Source organism: Athene noctua, chromosome 1 (genome assembly GCF_965140245.1).
Source record: "Athene noctua chromosome 1, bAthNoc1.hap1.1, whole genome shotgun sequence".
Classification (NCBI taxonomy): domain Eukaryota; kingdom Metazoa; phylum Chordata; class Aves; order Strigiformes; family Strigidae; genus Athene; species Athene noctua.
The window spans coordinates 204,440,845-204,464,784 of NC_134037.1; positions in this window are offsets into that span (position 1 = coordinate 204,440,845).

The window sequence follows — 23,940 nt, forward strand, 5'->3', positions numbered from 1 at the left end:
CCTAATATAGCTATTTGCTTGCATATACATTTTAGGTGTCTAAAAAAGCAGTCTTTCTGAAGTAAGGGCCAAATTTTCCTGTATAGACAGTTAAGATGTGTCATTGACTTTGGTGGTTTCCAGAGGGAGAGAGATCCTGTCTCTCAAAGCGAAATGGCGTGGATCCTGAGTGATGAAAAGTAGGAAGAGACTCCTATTATCTGAGATCCTATTATATTGAAACATTTCTGCTTGCAACTTTAACTAGGTAATCATCTCTATTTAGAAGATTTTAAAAAGGAGCAAGTTAGCAAGGTCTGGAGTTCTTTCTGCTTTTGCACATACTTTCAGTTTGTTGCCTTTAGATGCTGGAGAGTTAAGAGAAGTCACTCTTTCATCACGCTACACTTTGCAGAACAGTACTGCATACAAGGACTTATCCCTGACATCCTACATTGTACTGAATGACATCCATTTATACCAGCCTTGTTGTATTCCATCCCATGACCTGGGATAATGAGGTGTGTGGCTGGTGTGCCAGGATTTGATATGTTGCAACATGGCATTATCTGCCTTGGGAAATATGAAATGAAGGCATTGTCTGAAAAAAATATAATTAAGGAAAAGGTTTCTTAGCCCTTAATAGCAGAGCATGAACATTACAAAGACTGCTGCTCTTTTCTGAAAAGAAATACAATAACTAATGCCAAATGGAAATGTTTTTATTCTTACTTCTTTGGTTGGAAGAAGCATTCTGGAGAATACACAGCTTCAAGAAAAATGGGATGAACTGAAGCAACCAAAATCAAGGCTATATAGTGCTCTTGAAAACATAACCAATGCTTGGTGTTTGCATAATATATTATTATATTTTCACGAGATGCACCCCATTAAAAGGAGCTATTCCTTGAAAATAAGTGTTCAGAGAATTCATATCCTCACAAAGGTGTCACGTCATGGGAATCAAAAGCAAAAGTTTTGCTGCATGATCAGGACTCTGGGGTTAATTTGGTCTTGTACTATCTGTTCATGAAATCAGCCTACACTGCTGCTGAAATCACAGGGCTTTTTTCATAGAAAAAACCCACAGTTGTGTAGTTCACAGTTATACAAACAAAAATGCAGCACTAATCGTATGTTCTTATGACTATTGCTAATATTGTTATTATCTGTAATGCTGCAGCACATATGAGTAACCCTAATATGGATTTGGGATACATCGCACTGGGCATCCTGGAGTCAGATGTTATACAAGCACAAAAGATGGCACATGTGCTTGGAAAAGCTAACATCCTAGCTTGACATAACAAATCAATGAACCTCATTGGTACCAGATTGAAGGGAACATGGAGAGAAAGAATAAGATATAGAGAATAAGACCATATGCATATAGAGGTGAGCAGGAATGCCTATTACTTTTCTCTCTCAGGGATTTCTGAGAAAGACAAAATGGGGTGTGTGTAAGACCTTGAGGCTTATTGTATGTGAAGATGTGAGAGCTGAGCTTGTGTTGACCAGCTTCAAAAACAAGGTCCTGGCAGGGATGATGTACTTCCCACGAGAGATCAGTGTGTGGCAAAACCATACCAAGAAGCTGATGTGGAAGAATACAAGAGGACAAATGAAGTAAAATGTCCTAAACAAGAAAATGTTTGTAGGATTAGGGCCTTAGCTTTTCATCCTCTACAGAGTTCTTTGTATTGAGTTCAGTGGTATTCAAAATGCATCCTTTCCCTTTACTCATGGGATGAAGCTGTGTAGAGATGATGAGGCTAGTCACGCAAATGAGGTGAATGCTATTTGGCCTCATTGGCCCATCAGGGCAAGGATCTGGAAATTCCATTTTCATGGTATGACAGAGTATAAATAACAATAAGTGCGGCTGTACCTTTGTCATGCTCTATAGCCCCTGTATCGATAGCTAGGTCAGAGAGGGCCTTATTGTAAATGAGAATTAGACTGTGAGCATCTACACTCTTCTCCAGTACTTTCCTCAAAGGGATGAAGCACACACACACCTCTACCAGGATGTCTTTAGGCGTCACACTTCAAGAGGACTAGCTGGTCTGCTTCTGCTTGATGTGGTCAGAAATAGCTTTTTGAAGTAGCATAAATAAGTGAAGTTACCCTGATCTAATACATCAGTCAATAGTGCATCGATAAAACCTTAGCGGGTTCCTCATGCTGGTTCTGTATTTCATCACTCCTTTAGGTCTTAAATGTGCAGTTTTGGCTTTATGAAGGCATCAAAATACAACAAGCAAGCAAACCAAAATGTCCCCCTACTTGAAGTGTTGAATATTGGTGACAGCGCAGTTGAAAGAACACTGTACCCAAAAAGGGTGGCAGTTCTCATTTTGTCCTGTCTTTGTCCTGCATGTGTTGGACATCCAGTAATTGTCAAAGCAGTCCAATGACAAATTCCAGTAAAGTGAGATTGTTTTTTCAACTCTTACAGAATAAACAATCACCAGGCTTTGGGTAAATTTGCTGCAAATGGTGACATGAATATTGCACACTCAATCACATGCTGCAGAAGGGTCACTGATGTAAAAAAATCGATTATTAAAGGTGCTATACTTTGTTACCTGCCACCACGCACAGAAGATGCCTGTTGACTGATACAGTAAATGTTGAATACATTGGCTTTGCTGCAGGATGTAATCACTTACATTAATAACAGTCATGAAAGATATTCCAGGCTCCTTGTGAAATATTTGCGTCTGTCGAATTTGCTTTTTTTGGTCATGTAGGGAGATTTAACCAATAACATTGAATTCATACTGAACCATTTCCTCTCATAGGTGGGGTCTTTTACATGAAGAAGAGATGCAAATTTAGGACTAAGTTTTCAAGGCTTTCATGATATACAGTTATATCACTCTATAATTATATTATTAGCAGAAATCGAGCAATAGCATTCAAATTCACATCTGGCTAGACTACAGACTGGAGTCCATATTTAAGCTTTAAGCAAAGATTCAGTTCAGCCTTTGCTAGTGTAGAAATCCTCAGAGCTGACCTTTCAAGAAAGTGAGTGTGCCCAGATGAGAGGATGCAGGTGTACCTCTGAGCTCAGGGGTTCTGGCCTGCTCCCTGTTGTCATCCCATCATCTGCCCACATGCCCATCCCATATACACTCTCTCTCTCTTCATGCTACATGAATCCTGTAACTTAATGTTTTGAACTTTCTGGCATTTAGACAAATGTTCAAGTGAAATGGCCATTTACTTACCTCACTGGCAATTTCACTCATTAATTGTTGGTGCTGGTCTATTAGAAATGTCATACTGGTTCTGGTAGTTCCAGATATATGTACATCTTTTCACATCAGCCTGTAGAGGCAGACTGCAGGTCCTGTAGGTATTTCCATTACAATGTACTGGATTTATCCAGAGTGACCAGTGAGAACAAAGAGCCACATTTATCTTTCAGCTTGGCATGTGCACATATATTTCATGCTAGACCCTGAAGCTGCATAAAAAGTTTCAGAAGACAAGCAGGAAGGGATTGAAGGAGACTGACTGAAAATGTTTCCTCCACAGTTTTCACAGGAAGTCACAGAATATGTATAATATATTTTTAAAAGTCTTCTTGCCACTTCCATTCTTTTCCTGGTGGTTCACTTTTCAGCTGACAAAGTGATTTATTAACTGTCTTTAAAAAGTTCCATTTCACTGAACGAATGATAAATATCAAAACCTGAAGCCTGACCCGACATCAATATCAAACTAGCTCAAACATTTACAGGCTTAGTTTATTTTTCAAAGAATAAACAAAAGGAGAGTGAATGAATACTCAATATAAGAATGCATTGGAAAAGAATTATTGTTAGTCACAGTGGCTGAAAGACCCAACTCATTGTGTTAATTCCACTAGAGGCAGAAAATAATCACAACTGAAAACTGTGAATCAGTTACTTTTTCCCTCCTCCCCTGGAGAAAGGGGGTCCATGAAGCAGAAACTGTATTTTTCATAAGTAAAATAAAACAGAATATTAAACTGTGTCTTTCTAGTTCACCTTCTCCTCCCCATGATCCTCCTCCTGAAGGTCATGTGACAGTTGGTGTTGTCACTTCTGTTAACCTCATGGAGAGGCATGATTTGGTGCTCCTTCAAGTAACCATAACAGGGAAGATGGTCTCATTCCTAAATGCATACAAACACACACACACACAGTGCAAAGGCAAAAAGCAATCAAAATTAATTCATTCATTAGAAGCCATGATTTCCTACTGTTCGTGAATGACATTAGTTTCACACAAGCATCGTTTAATTTAAGCCATTTATAACTTCTTCATTGTATTTTGTTTCAGCTCCACTCTTCTTAAATGGATTATTTTTTCTGGTTCAAATACTGTTTAAATATAGAAAGACATGTAACTATGACAATTTTGTAACTATCACAATTTTGATGCAATTTGTTTTACAACTTGTTGATGCTTGCTGAACTGGCTCTCAGGAAAGTTAAGAATGGAAGGGATAAAATGGTGCCCAGATGTAGTGACACCTGGCAACCCTCAACACCTACCAATGTCAGTCAACTCAAGCTCAGAGTCCTGCAAGAAAACCTGAAAATCCACACGGTCAGGTGAGACCTCTTGCAACAGCACCATCACCTTATTTTATCAATATCAATTGTCACTCATTCTTTGGAAGGTGGTGAAGGGCTGAACAGGTCCAAAATCTCTGAATGATCCAAAATTTCTGCAGCCTGTTGCTTCTTAAACTGCATTTCAGCACTGGTAGCAGAGGAGCAAATGGCACATGAGTTTCATCTTTTAGGACTGTACATACTGTTTTCCCCAAGCAAATCCTAGATATTACCCAAAAGATGATTTACCAGCATAAGCCAAGCCAGAATACCTTTAGGCTCTTAGAGACATAGCTATTCTGCACATTTCCTGGTGTCCATATGGCACAGCAGCATGTACCAGAAACAAAATCAGTTTTCAGAAAGAATCTGGAAAACTGCTCAAGGAAAAAGACTTTTCAGTAGAGACAGAGGATCAAGAGTGGAGATCCTGCACTAAAAGGAAAAGCAAGAAGCTGAAGGAGGTCAGGGCAGATTCCTCCACTGACAAACACATTTTCTAAGAGGAAAGATAATCCCTCGAGAAGACCACAGGGGAGGCAGGTTTGAACCCGTAGCTGAAAGAATTCAAGGCTTTCTGGATTTACATCTGAGCCCAACCTTTCTAAAGGAACTGTTAGATGCAAGTATTTCTTTTAATAATTTAAAAAGTAAAAGTTAATTCTACATTGTCTTGTGATTTCTGGAAAGATGAACAGGAGGAAAATTTATGCATCTCAGGGAAGACTGAACATATTTATTTTCAGCTGCTCTTGTAAAGGTCCCTGCTGTGGCAGAACCTGCTGAGACACAGAGAAGCCCCTGCACAAAACTGAGGAGAGGACAAAGAAGAGGAGAATGGCATTCTCCTGGAAGATAAGAATAGAGCACAGACAGAAAAAAGTGGAGTTTCTGACCTATCTTTCCTTGTATAGGATACCAGATTAGTAAACAGTAAGTGTAGCTTGTCTCCCTAGCACCAGATGAAGGCCAAAGATAGCACATCAACCTTCTCCAGGGTCTGCTGGGACAGAGGTAACCTTCAGGATCAGGCTTGTCAGATTTGCTGAGATCACAGGAGATTGTCTCCATGACTAAAACACAGGCTGCTGAATTTTATCTGCTTATCCAAGTGACCATGAAGAAAATGTATTTAATTTCTCTGAAGCAGAAATGCAAAAAACTCAGGCGGGTTGAAAAATGTGGGGCTGAATGGTATTATGATTTATCATAAGAGTAAATATATTTAATGATATGGCCCAAATCTCCACTAATATTTATCTTTCTACAAAATAATGAGAAACTCAATTTATGTGAAAGACTGTAGCATCAGAAGCCTGACAGAGTCTGTGACAGGTGCTTCTGGAGAGGGCAAAACAGAAAGAATCAAGAATAATTGTGCTATACAGACTGGAAATTTTCAAAGCGAAACCCTTATTTTAAGGGGGATACTCAATAAGCTCAGAACACTGAAGCTGAAGTTAAAAGAACTGTGTTCTTGAGAAATCCCATGTGTCATCCAGGTCCAGTTTAGTCACAACCAACTCTGGTGTTTCAACCCTCAGCATCCATAGCTGGCTACCTTCTCCATAATATGAATTACCTGGGTTGCTCTATTCCCTAGACTTTCCCAGAGAAGCTGTGGCTGCCCCCTCCCTGGCAGTGTTCCAGGCCAGGTTGGACGGGGCTTGGAGCAACCTGGGCTAGTGGAAGGTGTCCCTGCCCATGGCAGGGGGGTTGGAACTACATGATCTTTAAAGGTCCCTTCCAACTCAAACCAGTCCATGAATCTGTGATTCTATATAGACTTCTGCTTGTAGCTTCTTAAATAAAGCCAAAATACACTTATAACATCTCAGCTCCAAATTTAGATGGTAGAGGCAACTCTATCATTTTGGTTTGTTTTGCTTTTATTTGGTTTCAGAGGTCAGATCCTTTCAAGATGCCAAGTTTCAATTCTGCAGGCTTCCTGGTAGGGACCCATCCTTCAGGACTGACATCAGCAGCACTGAAAATCCTGGGGAGATACACACTCCACTGATGGTTTAGTAGAAAGAATATGGCTTATTCTTCTAAAAAAAAAAAAAAAAAAAAAAAGCAGTTGTGTTTTTTAGATCAGATGTTTGCAGGAAAGACTTTTAAATGTACAAAAATCAGGTAAGGACTTAACCTCCATGTCTAACTAGCATTTGTATCTTATGAAACTCCTCTTCAGGGAATATTCAGTTATTTAATTTGCAAGCATAAATGAACATTTTTCATGATCTACATATTGTACTGCAATCTGAAATGGCTGTAAACTATTTATGTGGCTATTCTACTGTCAGTGTAATATACTTTTTTAATCTGGAAATATTCCTTTCACTTAGCTGCTGCTGACGATTGAAGAAGAGAGACGTGTTCTTTACATTTCATATAGGTGTTCATTAAGTGATGATAAATATGTTCCCAAATATCCTTCATAAATGGTTCTCTGACTTTTTTTTTTTCCCCTGAAGTAACAATGTCCAATTACTTTCTGTGTTTTTCCTGAGGGTAAGATATATCCAGTTTATCAGATAGCTCCAAATAAGTTTTCTTTGGTTACTACATACATTAAAAAATATCTTACTCTATTATGATTTAACTGGTTATTAAAGCAATACTTTCAAAAATTCTCTTCAGAAATGTCTCTAGCAACATAAATCTGTTTTTCTTAATGGCCTCCAGACCATTTTGAAGTGACATATTTTGGACGCATCAAAACTTTTTTGAACCTAGCATTTTAATTTACTTACTTAATCAGGGAGCTAAACTACTTCTTCTGTAAGTAGGTGCACCTTACAGTCTTCAAATATGTTTTTAGAACCACCCCTGGCCAAATGTTTGCTATCAAATGTGGCATGTATTCAGCTTTTTTCTTCCTTTTGGATTTGAGCCTCACTCTGAGAAGAAGGGTGAGATGACCAGGATATTAATTCTCTGTTTTATTTTCTCCATGTTCTGTCCTTGAGTCTTAAAATACTGTAATTTCTTTTCAGTGAGATGGTAGTAGGTCCATAATGACAAGACATGTATCAGTGAATTAGTGCATTCATGTTTCTTTTTAAAATATAATACACAAACATTCTAGTTCTTCACTTTCATAATGACTAAAAATGCATTTCCCCCCCCCCGAGATATTTTCAAGAAATCTTCCAGAATTCAGAAACTAATTTTCTTTTTTTGTTTACTCAATGGCCATCTTCATCACCTTACTGTCAGCTTCCAGTGTTACACTGTCCTTAGAGGTATCAGCATCACCCTTGATCAAGTGATGCTTCTCCTTGATCGAGGAAAAAAGAGGGAGTATCAAAGTAAAGGGGGAGGGATGCAGTACTGCCTTTGAACATAGGAGCAACACACCACTGTAATAGTTCTACTTCTGCAGTAGCTGTACTACAGTGCTGCAGTAAGATGCTGTGCTACTGTAATATGCTGGACTACCATAGCAGCTCTCCTATCATCACTTCAAGAGGAAGAGTCATAAAATGAAATCACTAAAAATAACTCTTAAGATGAGAAGCTGGTCCTATTCAGCTTATAAAAAGGAGGCTGAGATAAGATCTTGTGTAGCTACTCATACATGTAGGGGGAAGAAGGATCTAAAAGTCTGTAGTTCTGGCTTTTAGGAAAGAAAGCAAAACTGAAAGTCTTTTCAGGCTTATATAACACAGGACAACCAGATCCAATGAGCAGAAGTCACACAAATTCACCTTGACGTATGATGCAGTTTTCTAACAGCAAGGATGATAAATTAACGCTGATTTGGGAGGGTGGTGCAGTCACTATAATTGGAAGGTGACGTTAGTTGCCATCCTAAAGATAGGATTTGATCCAGCTTCTGAGAGCTTGAAGACTGCACAGGCAGGTACCTAAGTAAGCCTAGGTCGCTGTGTTCCATGTTGCCTTGGATCTTGTGGCTCCAAATACCACTCTGCCATCTACTTTCAGCCACACATCCCTAGGGAAAGAAGGTTTGAGAGTCTTGCCAGCACAGTCCCACAGAACTGGCAGCTCTGCAATAAATGACTGTAATCTGTCCCCAAGGTTCTTCATTTGAATAAGAAGAACAACTATCCAGATTTTGTTTTCTCCATTTTCCTCCCTTATTCTAAAACATCAGACTTTGACTGGAGCTGGATACAGGACAGCAGATGGACTGGTACTCTGAGATGCACCTGTCAGTAGACTGATGACTGACATTTACTCAAAGTCCAATTGAACATCAAATCTGGGATGATAAAGAAATGTTTATGGGATGAAAAATACCTCCATACTGGAAGGACTTATGACACTTTTTGCAATTTAAGTAAAAGAAAACCAGGTCCTTTGTGCTGTAGTAGATCTCCTTCACTGTAGACTGATACCTCTATCTTGTCAGTTCCTTCTCTCTGGTACACAAGGGTTTAGCTGGCTGAGGATTGAAATATTTAAGTCTAGTTAAAGTCATTGTGTTCAGTACAGAAATGTGTGGGTGACATTTACATGCCTTTAATACATGAAGACAATCAATTTAACAGTCATCTCTGGCCTCTAAAGATGACATACTCCATGAAAAGATGAAAACACCACTTCTCTTAATGATGTCCCTCATGAATACAGGATCAAATCCAGCCATCAAATGTCATTTGTTACCCCAAAGCTTTTTGCTTACTGAGGGTCTTCTGGTCTACCCCCAACTCCTTTCAATCTCTGCTACAATGGGCAAACTGGGAGCTAGTGCCTCCGTCCAGAGTTGAGTGGTTTAGGCTCATAGCTACCACCAGCAGAAAGGTGTCACATCTGACTGGGCACAAGCAGGAGGGCTCTAGTAGCCAATAGGCTCTGAGTGTCTGTCCCCATGGGTCCAAGATAAGGATCTTCCAGAAACTATAAATACATTCAGAAGGCAAAGATAAATGGAGAAGGTGCAAGCAAACAGAGGAATAGTCCTTCTCACACAGGGAAGATGTGTCCACCACCTTTAGCACATCTGTATTAGAAAATAAAACAATCTGTAACAAGGTCTGCTTTACCACTTCTCCCCAGAGCTAGCATAGTTGTTCAACACCTCAGATTCACCTCTCCCAGCACCTGTTCTACCTGGGTGATCCACACCCTCACCTTGGGGCATTGCTTCCCATCCCTTTTCCCACAAGAACAAGGTTCTGCCACTTGGTTTTGGTCACACCTTCAAAACCTGGCTCCAAGCTCTTATTAAAATCCCCTTGGAACAGACTTTTCAGGCAGGAAAAAAAAAAAAAAAAGACATTTTGAGATGGAAAAATCCCTCATATACAATCACATTAGTCATAGCATCCCAGAACTCCACTCCCTGACCAAGACTCTTTCGAGATAGACAGGGTACAAACACAGAATAAAATACTGCCATGTCACAGACACTTATAATTCTTTGAGTGTTAGATTAAAAAAGCCAAGAAGTCTGGTCGATGGTCTTTTACATTCACTTTGTGCTGTACAGACAGACCAAAGAAAGTACCAGGAGTGGACAGTCAGGTTGGTTCCTTGATCCCTTGGAAGTCAACTGATCATTTCACTGTATCTTGAAAGTACCAAACATATATACCATGTGGTATGACACAGACTTGTTTTACACTGAGAGTTTTAAATTAAGTCCTGTGAAAGGGCAGTCTGTGCAAGCAAAATGCAGCGTGTCTAAATGATGTGCAAAAATTTGCAGAAATTTTAGGTATTTGAACCTGGCAGGGGAAAAGAAATTGCTTTACATTTCCTTTAAAGTTAATGGATCAGGGTAGGTGCCTCTGAAAATAGTGGAAGGGAGATGTAGCCTCGCTGAGATGTTTATCTTCTTTCCTTAATTGCTCAGAGACTTAAATGCTAGATGACTTTGTCTATTCAGTATCCGCTCCATGTAGTCCTCTTTGAAGATATGGACTTAATGAAGCATGACCAGCTCTCTTTAAAAAAGAAAATTATAACCATGGCGTCCCACTTTCCTATCATGTAGATACGAACAGAGTGATGAAAATGCTTGCTCTAGAGTGGGACAGCCTTGGTTGTGCACCCTCATAGACTCAGGGAAGTTTGTCTCCATCTTTCCCAGGAAAATATCCTAACAAACAGTTTCTGGTGTACTAAATAGGGGAGAAAATTTTCACCCTTTCTTCTAAGGTGAAAAAGGTTAGATTACCAGATGCAAAGGGACAGGCATGGGGTTTCTCTCCTTGGATACTGCTATCCAGGGATATCTGAGTCTGAGTTCTGTCATTTCAATATACTTTTCCTCCTCTTTTCCTAGAAATAACATATGTGATTGAGATAGCTTCCTTCCTCAGTTTCAAGAAATAGATGAACAGCTGTAATTTTGAAGTCAGAGATGTCAAGAAGTTGCATTATGTATGTATTGGTTATGACATGGGGGTGGAGGAGAGTATAATATGGGTAATATAGTGAAAGCTTTAACATAACTCCTGAGTTTTAGCTACTAACAGAGGTAGCTTACTTACCCTGGAGCGACTGCTGATCTCTGCTTCGTAGTGATGCGCTATCTTCAAGTTTATCAGCTGGTTTTGTCCAAGTCTTTCCAACTATTAGGAACATAGCACATATCTATCATATGGATCTGCAGCTATTATAAAGCAACATTTTCCACAGTAACTCAGTAATGAACAAGATGAAGCACTGAACCAGAGCAAAAAGTTATTTTTGTAAAGGAGAAAAATACAACCATTATTTTAAGGCTTTCGGCTAGGAGGGTCATTCCTCCCTTCTCCTCCTGTCAAAAATAAAAGCCAGTTTGTCATAAAATCCCTCCATGTGCAGGTTTGTGTGAACAGGCTCTGTAGGGGCATATGGACACGTGTTATGACCCAGACAGGGAGCCCAGGATGTTGTAACCTTTACAACATGATACCCTTGGGCTAAATTAAGGTGAAACAACACCAAATTATCAGTTAATATATTTTGCCTTCAGCTGAAACAACTTAAACTCAGAAAAGGGATAGTAAGCGATGTGGCCTCTTATTGATAAATATATATATAGAAAAAAAAAGAAATAGAAGAAAAGGAAGGGAAAGAGAGTCAAAGAATCCAGATCATCACCCCAGGTTCCAGCGTTGTCTCAGGTCCTGTAATCTTGGGTGGTGGTGACTGTTAACTTAAGTTTGTCTTATTGTTTGATTTGCATACTAGATGAAGAGAGGTGGCTTTTTCATGAACTCATTAGCATGAGAGACGATGAAAGATGGAGCATGGCTTCTGTACATGCGTTGAGGGGGGAAGGGGCGCATTAACTCTTTTGTCCAGTTGAGTCAGTGGTTGTGATCTCCCTCTGCCACCTTCACCTTTCCCGCACTTACTGCCGTTTTTCTCTGACTTCATGCTTCTCAGGCAATCATCCAGCCTTTGGCTTTTTCTGGGGCAGATGTTCCCATCTTTTAACCCTTCTTCAAGGGTGTAGTCCTTAGCAAGGCTTGCACCATTTATACAAAGTATTAAACTTACACAACAGAGCCAACCTTTAGCAGTCCTCCTTAGAAGATCAGTGCTGCAAACAGTTCCATGAATGTCTGAGGCATTAACTCTTTCAGTTCCTCACAAAACGGATGGCCGAAGGCAGGTAATGGAACTGAGACAGAGCATGGGAGGGTCTCGCAAGAGCTGATGAGCTCCGTTGAGAGCTTACAAGAACTAATAAACTGACAACACTCAGAGCTGGCTGAATTTGAGAGCAGCAGCCTGTGGGCACTGTCCTCAGCACAGGTGGGGTGTGAGGAGGAGGAGGAGGCTGCTGCCCTGCAAAGGCTACATGCAGGCGTACACCCACCCCACGGGCCAGGACTCTCAGAGGATGGTGGGTCAGGGTCCACCCCACGGCACTCAGCTCCCAGAGCAAGTGTGCAGCCTGGCTAGTCAATGGATAATTACCTGCTACTAAGTGTAACAGCCTGCCTCTATTAAGAGTAACAGCTTGGGCAATAAAAGGTCTCCTAGCAGATAATGGCTGTGGTCTGTGTATCCCCTGATTTGGCAGCAGAAAAAAGAGAATTTTCAAATTTTCCAGCCTATTTTTCAGGAGAAACAATTTTTTTTTCTTTTTTTCCCCTCTGAAAATTACAATTTTTTTTTCTCAGCCTTTCATTTTTTAGGCTGTCTTGGTTACTGTTTGGGGATTTTAGTTATTTATAATTATTCTTATCTCTTTTCTGCTTACCTCACTGGCAAAACTGTAGTTGTGGAGAAGATAATGCATCTTGTCAAAGCATTAAATGTTCATTTTATTTTTCAGAGAAAAATAATAAAGTATTATTTTAAATTCATCAAAGAGTATATCTAAAGAAGAACCAACACTTTTCAGTTAGCTCTGTTAGGAAATAATTGAGATACTTCCTTGAGTATACTATGATAGGAACAAATCCAAACAGCTGTGTTCTGGGTAGAAGAGGGTAGCAAATGGACTATAAAAGCAACGATCTGCTTTCCTCAAGATTCGTAGGCACTTTCAGGTTAGTCTATTAGGAAATGAATAAATAGTAAGATCACTTCAGGGACTTTTTGTAAAATTGAGTCTTCAGCAGTCCTAAATATAAATCCACACTTCTTGGTACCAATCTTGTCCTGCTCTATCTATGGTTAGAGTTTGTCTGTATATGGGAATTTAGCTACAAGATAAAATAATCCTTTATATAAATATCTTATGAGTCAGTCCCAGCTGTAACTCCAAAGTGGTGAAGTTGTTAAGTAAATGCTGTTAAGAGATATGTAAAATGAGCTATGATTTCTTCACAAGAAAATGCTTTTATGACATTTAATATAAGAAAAAGTGCTTTATAAAGGCAGCACTGGACCCCGTGTCATGCTATACAAATGACTATTTGAAAAGTAATAGGGTTAAAATAAGATAGAGATATGAATCAACATGTCTGGTATAACTATCGTGATGGGTTTACATCAGCCACACTGGGGCATCCTATGATGCTTTTGTAGATCAAATCTTACAATCTTTTAATAAGAAGAGAAATGGATATTTTATGAATATGAAAATTATGTACCCTGTACATAATGTGTTTCTGTCTGTAGATAAATCTTTGTATTATAAGCTCATCAAACCTAGTCTGTTATTTTGTTATTAATATTGGATAAATTATTTATATATTTTTTAATCAGTTGAATTATTTTTTATAATGGTGGCTTGTGATCTTTGATTTCTATTTCTTCTCACTATGAATTTTTTTAAAAATTATAATTAGAAGTCATAACATATTTCTAAGTTTCCTTTTTCATCTGTGGTATTTCCTGGAAATATAATCTATGTATTATTTATTTTTTGTCACAAAACAGTTAATTTCTTTATAGTTTCATCAAAACTGGACTGCCTGGGGAGCAAGCCAATTTTATCAGCAATTAAAAAGGTCATTCTTTTAGATTTTAAAATATACTGAGTAACTTTTTTTATGGGCCATATGTTAAAATATAGCCGTGTTCTGATAAGTGATCATCATGTACAACTGGTTTCATGGGATTCTAATTTTTATCGTTCTTCAATGGTTTCATTCCACATCTGTCACTTTACAACCAAATTGTGATTGCCAGCTATGTAAATGTAAGTGGTGGAGCATACGCTATGTTTCTTAGGTATGCACAGCCAACTTGGAAAACAAGCACCATCAACAACAAATTTAGTTTCAAGTTTCATTGACTTCTTTAGATGTTCCTGGGTGCTGCCATTAAATTGTTTTATAAACTGCCAGTAGCCTAAAACTGGTAACAGAGCCTTCTTCCCATGTGGTCACATCTGGCTTGCATTGCTAACAACAGCAGGAATCTTATAAGCATTCCCTTTGTCCTGATGGCTTTAACTCTAAATTGGCACTGAGAACAGATCTGTGGCTGCTGAGGGTCCTGGGGTTGCTAATATGGAAGCAGATGAAGCTTATGCTAAAGTCAGCAAGACATTGTAAAGAGGAAAAGTCTGTCCATGCAAACCACACCGACCAGAGCTCAATCACCTTCCTAAACTGCCAGCACTGCAGTGACGTGGGCCAGTGGTTGCTCAACAGGAAGGTGGCACGGTGAAGAAAAGGGTGGCTTTGATGGAAAGGAAGGGAACTGGGAAGCTTAAACATTCATACTTTTTTTGGGGGGGGAAGGAGGAAACCTGAAGTCCTACTACATTTTCCTGAAAAACGGAGGAACAGACCAAACTTAATGCTCAGTTCTTTAAAAGTGGAAACTGAGCAGAAAGTCAGGCAGAAAAGAGGAATGGTTGCAACTCAAGACCAGATAAGAAGGCAGCAAAAACAACAAAGAGGAACTGCATGCATAGGCAAGGACCATGCAAACCATTCTCTGTCATAGAAGGGGAAATGAGCAGCTGAGGGTTGTATGTGTGTGTGAAGGACAGCATCGTGAGTTACTCAGACCTGCTCAGTGGCTTAATTGCACCTGAACATGCAAATGACATCAGCTGCCTTAGGAGAGAGGTGAGAAGGAGTGGTGTAGCCTACCGGAGCCAGCTGGCCACCCTCAGGCAGAAGGGAATAGATAAGGACCAGGAAGAATTGTGGCTGTCTGAATCATGGTGTGGGCCACCATGGGTCCATTTTCAAAAGCCCTTGCACTTTATGGCAATGACATAAAATTCCCTTCATGGAAGAGGTATCATTAGGAAAGTATGTCCAAAGGGTAGTTAGCTTTCTTTGATGCAATTTAGATCCAGAGACAAGCATTGCTATCACAAGTGACACTGGCCAGCCTTCTGCAGAGCACTGCCTATATCCTCTGAAACATCACTTTTGGAAAATATGACCTGTGTTCCTAGAGCTGTTCAGTTTGAGAGAAATGATTTCCAATTTATTTCTTTGCATATGAAACGAGTATCCCTTTGGTCCGTGTCATGCCCTAGTCTAAGGGATGAGAAATGAGAATTCAATAGTCATGTTTCTCCTAGGATGAAAACCTAGACCTTGTATATATGGTAGCTTAAATTTAAAGCGTCTGAGCTGTGGCTGAAGTTGCAGAGCTCATCTAGATGATACTAGGAAAATGTTATTTACTAAGATAGTTAATCTGTAAATGTTTTTGGAGTGTTCAGAAAATGTGTAGGTCCACGCAGCAGCTGGTGTGTAGTACTGCTTCTCTGATCTGAATCCCTGCAGATGCTAGAGAAAGGACTATTTATCTAAGAAGCTGCTCCCTGTCTCAGAAGTATGTGGTCAGCCTTCGTGATGCCCTGAGAAAGAAGAGGGAACAGAAGGTACCACTCTGGAGAAGTCACTCCTCCAACGGATGTGAGGAGGAGGTTTCCTTTTCTACCTACCTGAAAGACTTAAGGGGAACACACAGAATAGCTGCCAAGCTGTCATGGAAAACTAACTATTTACTTTGTTTGGTGTGCTAGGGTCTGAATGATGTAGATCTGGGAAGATACTTAGTGTTTTCTTGGGACACCTCTGATTAAAAAAACCCAACCACCACATAATGGAAACAATGGAATCTTTACAGAGGTCTGAGGGTCTTGAAGACTAAATGGCATCAGTGAGAATAAAGGCAAGAGGATCCTAAGGACACATCCAAAACCTAACTGAAGTGTTGCAAAGAAGAAGATAATTGTGGCGAATGACTGTATGGGATCCCATTGAGCAGAAACATGTCTGAAGTCAAGCTACTGAGTGCAGGGTTGTGAGATGACAGTCAAGATGGGAATGCTGTATACTCAAGTACATCTTTGGTCTCAGTCTTGACATAGACATTCCGCCCCTTTTTCTTTTCTCCTCACAGGATCACATCCTTAAGGTAGGGTTCTTCAGTCTCCCTTTGAAGCTGGGCAGGCTTGCTCCAACTTTTAAAAACTTACCTGCTGCTGCTTTTCTGTAGGATAGGTTAGTGGACAGAGCAGCTACTCAGGAAGCAAACACTACAGTCTCCTCTCTGCCTCAGGGGTTTCAACCCCTCTTTGTAATGTCTTTAAGCATCCTAACGTCATGCATCAACTAAGCAAGGGCAGTTAAGAATGACAACATCAGACATAAGTGTTTTTTCCCAATTTGCCTCATTCTGCTTAAAGCTAAGGAAGAGGAGAAGCAATGAACAGAGGCAGGTGGGTGCATAAAGCTCTCATATGGCTACGCATTAAGGGTCCCTGCGATCTCAGTCCTACTTCTAGGCATCCTTGGGGGAATCTTTGTAAGCTGTTTGCAAGAAGAAATGGTCTCACGGCAGCAGAGAATTGAAAAATAATAAAAAAATTAAATTAGATAAAATTGGTTTAAATAATGAGAACGAATATAAAGGAGATGATCTCAGAGGCAGGTGCCCTTTTGAAAAAGTAGCTTTATGAGTTTTTGATTTAATTTATTAAAACTAGGTTGACAGTGTCCCTTTTAAATGCTCTGTGGAACATTATCTTCTGTTGATGGACAATGACAAAAAGCAGTGCATCTAGCGTTGAGTGTGGCAAGAGGAAGAACTTCAAGTTTTGCTCTGTTTTTCATCTTCTCTCCATATTTGGACCCCATTTGGTATCTGATTCCTGCTAAATAGGCTTACTGCAGAAAAGCCCTGAAGCCTTCCAATTATATGGTACCTTGTGGCAGGTAACTTGGAAATAATCTCAGTAACACAATGAGACTTAGATTTGGTGCCTAAATAGTAAAAAACTCCCTAAAATTAAGAAACTACAATTTTAGTAGCTATTTTAGTTAAAGATTTTCAGGCGGTTCCCATTGGCTAACACACGTTTTATCTTCCTGTCTCTTTCAGATGGAATAAAAAGAGACATGAGGGTTTTTTCTATGTCCAGATGAGGCATAATCTAAACATTCTTGCTATCAAACTATATTTCTTGTGTTTGCTTAACTAAGCTTCTTTACAAAGTGTGTTATAACAAGGAAGAAACAGGACCCTCATATTCCTAAACCAAAACAAATTTAGAAGTAGCAGTATGCCTATACCAGCTCTGGGCACTCCTTGCTGGCATAGCACACTGCAGCAGGGCCTCTGCCTATTTTTTCCTCCTTGGTCTCTCATCAGTTTTAATGCCATTTTATTTTTTTGTGATAATGGGTTTATGAAGATACTTGTTAACAAAGCAAAATCCGATTTTTCCGTATATGTAGAGCGCTCTACACCGCTCTGTGATCCCATTAGAGTTTATGAATGATGTAAAGAGAGATTAGCATAAACCAGAATAGGAAATGATCAAATCAGCCCGTGCTGACAGTTTACTTTTCTCTCTGTAACTTCAATACATTCCAGGGATAGCTAGACCCTAGATGTCAAGATATCTAGACAATTCTCTTACTTTTTATGGTCTCATTCTCAGCAGATGCTTCTCCAGCCTCTACCACTGCAGAAAGGAAAGCATGGAAAATGTTCCCTCCTGCCCAGATTCAGGCAGTCCTGAGGTGGGATCCAGAATATATTAGGAATATATTCCAAAAATACTGGACCTTAGGTCATTTATTGAAGAGCGCAACTGTTTTCTGCATTGCTTAGTTTTCCACAGCAGTATTTCTGTCCTTGATAGCTGCTGCCTCAGTTTAATTCTTTCTAGAACTTCATTGAAACCTAACACATTAGGTTTTCATACAATAGTCAGGATTCATTAACATAATCAGTAACCTATTCACTCTTAAATGACTTCTGCAAGCCTTGTCTTGCCATCATTCAATGTGAAAACGAGCCTCAGATGAATAAAAGTTCTGCACCTCCTGCAGCATCTGAACCTATACTAACATTGATTAAGCTGATTTCTAGACGTCTTGATTTAGCTGCTCTAGATCTGATTTCAGGTGGGTAAATGGGGTTAGAACAAATAGCTTTAATTCTAGCTTTTAATGCTTTCTCTCTTAAATGAAAACTATCAAAATGCTGCCCCTGAGCAGTCCTTTTTTTAAAAAAAAAAAAAATTATAGCAGAATTGGCTCAAATGTCTCCATAGGGGATGATTAGATCATTATTCTAAGCCGTCTTCTTGTATTCTAAGCCTCTCACTTGTATCTCTAATAATGAATAGCAACTCCTGTGATTTGACAGTTACTCCAGATTATCAAGAATACATACGGGAAACAAACCTGAGCTTTGTTTTTCCAATGGTGCTCTCATTTTAATACACTTCATTTTAATGTACCTTGTTTTACACTTCCATGACAGAAGCCACAGAGTAGTCATTTAGTGTAATACAAATGCAAGATCTAAGATGTGCGGTAGATATATTGTCAGTCTCTCTTGTAATTTATTATTTACAATATGTTCTCATTCATTTGCAGTACAAAAGTACATCACTATGTGTTTTAATTTATTAAATAGTAGATTGTTACCTCTAAGGCCCATGCTCCAAGTACAAAATAAATCCTTTAACTGAAATTTTTTTGGTGATGTCTGTGAAACTCTGTGCAGTACAAGTGGCTACTCAAAAATTAGCATATTAATGTAGCTAAAAAGCAGGTGAATTGCTCAGATCACATCTGAAACTAATAATTTGGCTGGGGAACAAATATGAAAAAATGTGAACAACTCATAGTGAGTATTTCTCCTTTGTAAAAAAAAAAAAAAAAAAAAAGTTGTTTAGAAAGACATTCTAGATTAACAGCTTGTTCAGCACAAACATCCACTAGATATTGATATGAAGAGAAAGAATTGAAGAAATAAGTTATATGTGGTTTATTTAGCCTCTTTCATCCTAAATCAAGATTGTGTTTATTTTGCCTTCTCTGTCTTTACTGGAGTTGCTGATTTTTTATTGGTATAGCAAAAACTAATCCATTCCAGACTCTTTTTTTTTTCCCAAAAAAAAATTGCCAAAAAAGGACTTGAGATAATTTTCATTCATAGGTAGGCCTTGCTACTTTGTTCTTGCAGTATACAAGATTTTAGAGTGAGTGCAACTGTAAATTCCCTCCAGATTAAAACCTTTCATACACTGGAGTGACAAGTAAGGGGGACTGAGTATAAATGAGGATAGCAAACGCCTTTGGAAAAGCCTTGCTTTCTATTGCTCTGTGGCCACTTACACTGCTTGTATAGTCACTTATACCTAAGCAGAATAAATGTGACATAAGTATTAATCAGAGGTCTCAGTTTATCCAGTCATTTTCAACTCTTTGTAAATATGATAGCAGAAGGAGAAAGGAAAGGGAGGACATGACTTCTGTGTGGTGCAAACCTCTACCTTCAGTGATGACAGTACTGAGAAAAGATATAGAAATGCCAAAAGTGTCAAAGAGGGGCCATCACTGATAACAATCAGCAGAACATCATGCCAGAACCTGTAGGGGAAAACCTAGCAAAAGGCAAAGATGCTAACCATAAGAACATGTTAACTGGAAGAACAAGGAATAATAATTGTAGGACCAGATAAAGAACCTTTCACTGGTTATGGTAAGGTACTGCTTTCTTTCCTCACTGAAGAAGCTGTGGCCAACATATTCAAGCTGGGTATTTAAATCAACATTACTGCATAGCAATCTAAATAAATGTCCCAATTTTCAGATTTGATGTACTGTTGAAGATTTTCTTGGCTCCAGAAAGTATGAATTCTCAGCACCTCAGAAGATCAAGCTGTTTATGTGGGCGGTGATCATAGTAGAAAGTTAAACCAATGTATCTTAACTTGCACGTGCAGAAACCAGCATGTCCACACACAGGGTATTTTTCATCAGTAGATGTCTGACCTACCTATTATTTTATTCACTTTATTACCAGTATGTTAATCCTTGAAATTAACCCAACTAGCCTTCACTTTCCGTTTATTGGCATATCACCAATATATGCCAATATTTATTGGCATATCATGTAATAAAGGATTGGGTTCAATTTGCAGATTAAGGCTCCTAAATGTAATCTCTATTATGGAAAGTTAGTCAGTAGAGTCAGTGGAATCAAGAGTGGTTTTCAGCTGACCTGATGCAATGCTGACATGGTGTCTGTTTTGAGGTGAGCAGAAAAACTCTAGACTAGAGACTCCTCTTCTTTAGAGCCCATTCACTGTGCTGAGAAAATCTCACCAACTACCTTGGGAACAGAGACAGCTATCTCACACATAGACATATATAGATTATCTGTAAATACATGTAGACATCTTACATTTAGTTCTTTTAAACTGGGCGCTGAAATCCACCCCCTATGACTATCATCAGGCATCCAAATTTGAATTCAGTCTTGAATAGATCCATTGGAGAATAATTGCATTCTTACATGTAAAAATATTGAGTCCTATTAGAGCTGTCTTCAGCAATACTCATAAGTTAATAAAATGTCAGAATCAGAGCATATGGAAAACTTACACTTTTTTCTGAAGTAGAAAGCATGGCTTTGGAACTAAAGAATGGATAGTTTTCCTGACCTAGTATTTACCAAGAAACTATTTACCTTTATTTAGACAGGAAGAAAAAGCAAAAGGGGATCACTTGGGAAGACAGATTTCCAAATCTCAATTGTGTCTCAATGGCACAGCAAAATTGCCTATCAAGGTACTCAAGCTAGATCTGAATTAGTTCTGTCTTGGGTAAGCCTTGGCTACTTTTATGGTCAGGGGAAAAACTAAAGGAGAATAAGTATCTTTGTTTTTCTTGATCACTTCTGCTGTGGAAATGGTTAGTGATAATGAAATCTGGCATGTAGAGAGCTCTCACTGAAAAAACCCCAACAACTCTTGGCACTGTCTCTGCTTACTAAGCTCTTTAATTTCTTTAACTGTTTTTTGTCTTACTTACCTGGGCTATTCACAAATTGGTTTTTTATAGCATCTGACATATACATAATCCACAACAGAGAAAAAGCTTCAGGCAGTGACCTTAGCATTATGACCTTGGGTCAAGTCCTGAAAGTATTGCTTTCAGTGGGAAATACCTAAATATCTATAATGGTAGGGCTGCAGCCCCTAACATTAGCCATGAAAAGAGTGGTGAAGAGTAGTGTCCGTAACTCCTTCCAGCAAGCAGTTTAGCGGATGGTTCTTTTACTTTTTGTCCTAACACTCATGAAAACATGCACAGACATTTCTCATTGTTCATTATGCCAATGCCAAGAAGGACAGCATCAGAGATTGTGCTGGGAACAGCACAAAAATAACTCCTTTTTTTTTTTTTTTTTTTTTTTTTTTTCCTTACAATGACAAATTTTTACAAAGCATTCACAATTTCTTTGTCTCCCTCACCTGAACAAGGGAGCTCCACCAGCTCTCCAGTACAGTTCTGCATTTGTAGATGTGCCTTTCTGCTGAAGGTATCAGTCTTTGTCATAACCTGGGAAAGGAAAGGGAAGGCTCCTTACCTCCTTCCTCTGTTATGTTTAATACCGTGTTTTCCTTCGCCTGTTGATATTTCATCCATCTGCCTATGCTGTACACAGCTCTCCTTTCCCTCACATCTGGAGATACAGTGCTGTAGCAACCACATCCCTTTTAAGTTCATATTGTGAAATACAGCCACAAGGTTCTCCATTAGGCTACTTAAACATGCTTCTCATTGGTACCCAACGTGGGACAATCTACATGTCCCTGCAGTACGCCAGAAAAAAGCAAAGAAAGAACTAGAAATCTGCCCCACATCCCTCCTGAGCTTCACATGTTTGTGGACACGTCAGGAAAGAGAGAGCCTGAATCTACTGTAGGGTTCAAAGACCTTCAGACATGTGATCTAATGCCTGGCCCATGTACGCTTTGCTATATTGGACTATTGTTTTAGATAATGGCAATGATAGGATCTAGTGATTAGATAATCGCTCTCTTTAGGCTGAAGAGAGTCTCTCGCTTCCAGGTCTACAACTTTGGCCACTGGCTCATTTTCTGGGTGGGCAGGATTCAGCTTTCTGCATAATCAGTGGGAAGACAAAGATACTCAGGTAGGGCAGACTGGATTTCCCCTCGTGTCTGCCATGGCCGAGTGTCTACAATTTCACTGAGATCAGTTCCTATATCAGGCAACTAGGTGAGTGAGTCGACTTCTATCTCTAACTATTTCCTATTTACCTATTTGAAGGGTACTGGTTATCTTATGACAGTTTTATATTGTTGGCTGAGTTCGATGCACCACATAACAAACCAAGCCTGGAAAAAAAATTCTTCTAAGGTAAAACACATGTACTTGATTTAGATTTTGAATGGTTTGGATTGTCTTTCTTCAAGGGACTCTGATTTCCTCCTGTGGATGATGATAATTGTTTCAGAGAACATATGTGTGATACAAAAATACAGCAGATAAAAACACTTCAGGAAAAAGGTCCTCTGAGTCCAGCAGGTACATGTTTGCTAATTCCCTGGCTCTGCTTTGACGGCAAACAGATTTCTGCTCTTTGGTGACCTGTCCTCATGCTCACAGTGCTGCATTGTCTACATATTTCACTGTGATTTGTTTAAATAGCTTAGCAGCCCCTTGCACCGCCTTTTGTGCCCACCACTTTAATGGGTGCAGCTGCTGCTAAATGGCGCCAAGGCAAAGACAAATAGTCTGCAAACACGTGTTCAACCTTGTCATCACTGTACTTCTCTTTATCTTGTCAGGAACCAAGTCTCTGCTTTCTGCATCAATTACACTCTCATTTAGATCAACATATATTTTATGCTTTCTTGATGGATTATAGCATGAAGTTTAAGGTATCATGCTTATGCTTTCATCAGTGTTTGCTGATTTTCTGTTCTAAGGATCTTTCAGAGATTGTTACACCTATTGCTCAGGTCAGAAAAAAAACACTACAGTATCTTCTTCTTTCCCTAGTATGATTTCTTCACATCTTTCAAACACAATGAATATAAACTGAGACACAAAAGCTCTGCTGAAGCAGAATTATTTCATTCCACTTAAACCACTTGAAACATTTCGCTGTCCTTCACTGATACAATTTTTAATTTAGCCACAGAGCTGTAACACAAATATTTTTCCCTTTAAGAACTATAAAAGTCTCACTAGTTGGTCTTCATAGCAATTACACATATCTGAAATTAAATCAAGCAACGACAGATACCAAACCATTGTATCACCTAAACAACTTAGACTAAGCTATTTTAGGGTCTTTCCTCTGTCCTAAAATCTGCAATATTTGCTTAGATTCACAGTTAATTGCTTCTTCAATGCCACTGCCCCTAAGTCCTTGAGACGTTTCTTGCAGTATATTTGTTTTATCTTAACTGTAGCTGCTTCTTCAATGTTTTTATATTTCTCAAATTACTACCCTCTGCCTTGTAGTACATGCTCCTGCACTTTATGAAACTTCTATTATTGAAGGGAAAGAAAAGAGGCACAATCTGCATTTGAAAGCAGTGCCGGGACCAGGTTTGTTTAAAAATTAATGCCGTCTGCTCTAGTACCCATAGCTGTATTTTGTTTGTATGACAACAACGATCTCAGATTTCCTTCAGATTATGGTCTCTGCAATGACTGCCTTGTGTTTCTGCAGAGCAAAACACTGT